Consider the following 5,527-nt stretch of genomic DNA (forward strand, 5'->3'; position numbering starts at 1 on the left):
TGGCAAGATTGGAAGTGAAATTAGGGACACGTTAATCCACGTTTATGGGCATAATGCCATGAAAAAAACAATAGTGTACAAACGGATTAAACATTTTTCTGATGGGAAAATGTTACTGATGAATCATGGGAAAATGTTACTGTCAGGTTGGACTGTTAACCCCCAGACTCAATTCAAGCACCACTCTGAGAGTCCAGACATCACTGCAAAGGCATAAGGAATTTTATTCAAGCTCAGAGCCTGGGCTGCCCTTTAAGAAAAAGCGGGAACAGCCCTTACAGACTATTCAGAAAATTCCTTTATACCTCCCCCTCTTCCCTCCCATTAGACCATCCCACCCCATTCCCTTATTGGTAGGTAAACCATGTCTGTCCTAGACTGACAGGTACAGGGTGGTCGTGTTCAGGGTTGATTGGCTCAGGGACGAGTCTTCTTTGTCTCAGGTGAGTGAATGAGAAGGAAGGGATAAAGGTCGCAAGTGGGGCGAGTGCAGAGTAGAGTGGGGAGTGCAAAAAGGGGAGGGGGTCAGGATGTGGGCTGAGTGCACAAAGGGGCTAGTGGGACAAGGGGGAGGGGGTCAAGATGTGGGCTGAGTGCACAAAGGGGCTAGTGGGACAAGGGGAGGGGCTGTAACACCTAGGTATGATAAGGTCCTTGGTTTGTGGTGGCCTATTGTCCTGAATAAACAAAAAAGGAGATAGTTTGACTTGTGACTTGAGTTAATTAGTTTGGCTCTCACAGACAGTAATGAAAACTGACAAACCATTGTAAAGTTCTGGTGCATTGAAATCACTGGCTGACTGTGAGAAGTATGGCAGTCCAAATAAACATTGATAGAGAAATAGGAAAATCCTGGCATGAGAAATATGTGTTCAAAAATGGTCCTGAAGGAGCTCAATGATGAACAAAAGCAAAGGAGAGTCAAAGTTTGCCGAGACCTTTTGGAGAGCAAGATGCTGTTTTGGGCTGTGTCATTACTGGTGATGAGACACTGATGTACCAACATGACCCTGAAAGAAAGCATCAAAGTGAACAATGAAATTCAGCCAATTTTCCATCACCAAAAAAGTTGCGTCAGACCAAATCAGACTCAAAATGATTTTGTAACCTTTTTTGATACCAGAGAGATTGTTCATTATGAGTAGTGCCAATTGGACAAATTATTAATGAAATTTACTATTTGGAAGTGCTCAAAAGGCTACATGGAAAAGTTAGATGAAAACAACCTGAACTTTTTGCCAACAACTTATGGCTCTTGTATCACGACAATGCATCAACCCACACAGCATTGTCTGTGAGGGAGTTTTTAGCCAGTAAACAAATAACTGTATTGGAACACCCTCCCTACTCACTTGATCTGGGCCCCAGTGGTTTTTTCCTTTACCTGAAGATAAAGGAAATATTAAAAGGAAATCATTTAATGAGATTCAGGACATCAAGAGGAATATGGCAACAGTTTTTTTAGTTTTTCTGGATTAGATAAAGGATAGATATGATTATGTTACATTATTTGTGTTTGTTAGGTAACGTCCAAGTTGTAGTTGAGCCCTTCACCTAGAAGGTGTGCTGTATACCCCTACATTATTCCCATCAGATGAAAGCTTACAGACCCTTCTAACCCCTTCTTGAATTCAATTTTTTTTCTTTCCTGTGGGCCTATAGTTGTTCATCTACTAGTTTTATATTAGTATTGAGTACATTGGATACTTGCTTTTCCATTCTTATGATACTTTACTTAGGAGGATGTTTTCTAAATCCTTCCAGGTAAATACAGAAGATGTAAAGTCTCTTTTTTATGTCTGAATAGTATTCCATGATATACATTTATCACAGTTTATTAATCCACTCATTGGTTGTTGGGTACTTGGATTGGTTCTATATCTTGGCATTTGTGAACTGATCAGAGATAAACATTGGAGTGCAAATGTCCTTATGATAATGACTTTTTTTCTTCTGGGTACCTAGTAATGCAATTGTGGGATCAAATGCAAGGTCTATTTTTATCTCTTTGAGGATTCTCCATACTTTTTTCCAAAAATGCTGTATTAGTTTGCAATTCTGCCAACTGTGTTCCCTTCTCTCTGCACCCATGCCAGTATCTGCAGCTTTGGGATTTTGTGATGTGGGCTAATCTTACTGGGGTTAGGTGATCTCTGAGGGTGGTTTTGATTTGCATTTCTCTGATGATTAAGGGCGATGAGCATTTTTTCATGTGTTTGTTGGCCATTCATCTATCTTCTTAGGAGAAGATTCTGTTCATGTCTCTTGAACAAAGATAAATGGGCTTGTTTGCTCTTTTCTTGTTTATTTGCTTGAGTTCTTTGTAGATTCTGGTTATTTGCCTTCTGTTGGATTTGTAATACGTGAATATCTTCCATTCTGAAGGCTAATAGCTTTAATTGTTGTGTCCATAGCTATGCAGAAGCTTTTTAGCTTGATCAGGTCTAATTTATTTATTCTTCTTGTTGCTGCAATTGCTAATAGGGCCTTCTTCATAGAACCTTTCTGTAGGCCCATATTGTTAAGAGTTTTTCCCATACTTTCTTCTAGAGTTTTTCTTGTTTGAGATGACAGCTTTGATGGCCATTCCAGAAAAAGAGTTCTAAACTGGCTTTGAAGGGTGGACTAGATAATCACACCAGTGAATAGCTTCTCAAGGAGAATATTTCAAAGGTGACCATAGCAATGAGGTATATAGCACTTTTTTCTAGGACAAGTTCATAAACTTCATTGTCGGACCTTGCATAGCTTCAAATTATATGATCATTGACAGAAATAGAGGAAGAAAGTAAATCCAAAGTCATAGTTGAAAAAATGAAGACATTATTCTTAGTGGCTGACAGAATAAGTAGAAAAGCAAATCACTATGAATATAGAAAATTTGAAGAAAACTACTAACCAACTTGATCTAATCATTATTTATAGAACATTACATCTAATTGAAGAATTTTCAAGAGAAAATTCTCACTTCCATATTATTTTCAAATGAATATAGAACATTAACCAAAATAGACCGGAGGCTGGATCATAAATTAAATCTCATCAGATTTATAAGGTTTTAAATAGCACAATGTGTTCTTTGACTGCAGGTAGAATCTATAATAGATAAGAAAGCAGAAGTGCTTTACAATTAATCAAAATACTTCTAAATTATCCAAGGTCAAGGTAGACATACAATGAAGATTAATTAGAAAGTATTTTTGGCTTGGCGCCTATGGCTCAAGTGGCTAAGGCGCCAGCCACATACACCTAAGGTGGCGGGTTCGAATCCAGCCCCAGCCCACCAAACAACAATGACAGCTGCAACCAAAAAATAGCCAGGCGTTGTGGCCGGCGCCTATAGTCCTAGCTACTTGGGAGGCTGAGGCATCAGATTCTCCCTCACAATCCTCAGAAGAAGCCAACCCTGTCGACACCTGTATCTCAAACTTCTAGCCTCCAGAACTGGGAGATAATAAATACATGTTGTTTAAGTAAAAAAGAAAAAAAATGGCAGTTTCTTAGAAAGTTATATTTATATTTACCATATGATCCAGCCACTCAAACCTAGAAATTTATGCAACATTAAAGAAAACATGTTAACACAAAAACGTGTATATGAGTGTTCACAGCAGGTTTATTCATAAAAGCCACAAACTGAAAACAACTGAAATGTCCAACAAGTGAATGAATAAAGCATGGTACAATGGGCTGCTACTCACCAATAAAAGAGAATGAAATATGGACACACACCACATGATTGAATCTCAAAACTTTATGCTGAGTGTAAAGAAGGCAGATACAGAAAAGTATGCTATGTAATTCCATTTATATGAAAGTCTGCAAAGTAGATTTATTATTTCTTGGAGTCAGAAGCGGAAAGCATTGTCTGGGAAAACATACACTGGGAAGTGTTTTGGGGTGGTAAAAATGTTCTGTTTTGGTTGTGGTGGTGGTTATACAGGTGTATAAATTTGTCAAAACTTATCAAAATGTAAAGTTAAATTATGTGCAACTTGTTGTATGTAATATCCCAATAATGATAACACACACCTATTTGATACAGCTAACTAGGTACTTAGAAATGTGTAGTGTCAAATATAAATATTAGCAAAAAAGAAATGTTGGAAATCAGTTATCTAAGATTTTATTTCAAGGAGCTAGATAAAAACGAAATCATATGCAAATCAAGTACACAGAAGAAAATAAAAGATCATGAATCAATAAAGAAGATAATTAGTATAGGTATGTAAAAATTCAAAGGTGGGTTTTAAAAAAGATTAATAAAATGTTAAATCTCTAGAAAGTCTAGTCAAGAAAACAAAAAGAGAGTACACAAATTGCCAATACCAGGACTGAAAAAGAGAACATCACTTTAGATCCTGGAGAAACTAAAATTATAACAAGCAGATATTATAAACTATTTAAAGACAATAATTAGATATTTTGATAAAATGATATGAACATATTTTTCTAAAAACTTACCAAAACTTAAACAAAGATAGAAAATCTGAATAATCCTAAGTTGATCAAAGTAATTGAATTCATAATTTAAACTTTCCTACGGGCACCTATGGTTCCACCTATTCAGGAAGCTGAGACGAGAGACAAGCTCCAACCCAAGAGTTGAACTATGATGCCATGACACTCAACCCAGGGCAACAGAGTGAGACTCTATCTCAAAAACAAACAAACAAACAACAAATGAACAAACTTCTCTATGAAGATAATACCTGACCAGATGGCTTCACTGGTGATTTTTACAGAAAATAGTTATGGAAAAAATAATACTAACACCAATAATACTAATCTCATGCTCTTCCAGAGGACCAAAACCAAAAAACAACAAAAAAGGAAGTCTCTATTCATCTATGAACACAACAGAACCTTAATATAAAGCCCAACAAGGTTACCACAAGAAAGAAAACATACAAGACAATATGGATAAATACATAAAAAATCCTATGTAAAATTTTGACAAATTTAATCCAACAATATATTAAAAAGATAGTCTGCTATGACCAAATGGAATGTATTCCAGGAATTCAAAGTTGCTTTAAACAAGGCAGGATGGTGGTTTCCAGGGTGTAGGAATACTAAACAGAGTTATTGTTTAATGGGTATTGTTTCAGTTTTGCAAGATGAAGAGAGTTTGGCGATGGATAGTTACACAGTATGACTTAACACTAGTCCTAAGATGAGAAAATTTTATATTATTTTTATTTTACTGCAATTTATTTATTTGCGAGACATAGTCTCACTCCATTTCCCCAGGCTACAGTATCCTGGAGTCATATATCTCAGCAACCTCAAACTCCTGGGCTCAAGCCATCTTCTTGCCTCAGTCTCTCAAACAGCTGGGACTATAGGTTAGTACCATCACATCCAGCTAGTTTTACTATTTTTAGTAGAGATGTGAGAGCCAAACTAATTAACTCAAGTCACAAGTCAAACTATCTCCTTTTTTGTTTATTCAGGACAATAGGCCACCACAAACCAAGGACCTTATCATACCTAGGTGTTACAGCCCCTCCCCTTGTCCCACTGG

The sequence above is a fragment of the Otolemur garnettii genome, unplaced genomic scaffold (assembly GCF_000181295.1).
Source record: "Otolemur garnettii isolate 467f Iridium unplaced genomic scaffold, OtoGar3 scaffold00046, whole genome shotgun sequence".
NCBI lineage: Eukaryota > Metazoa > Chordata > Mammalia > Primates > Galagidae > Otolemur > Otolemur garnettii.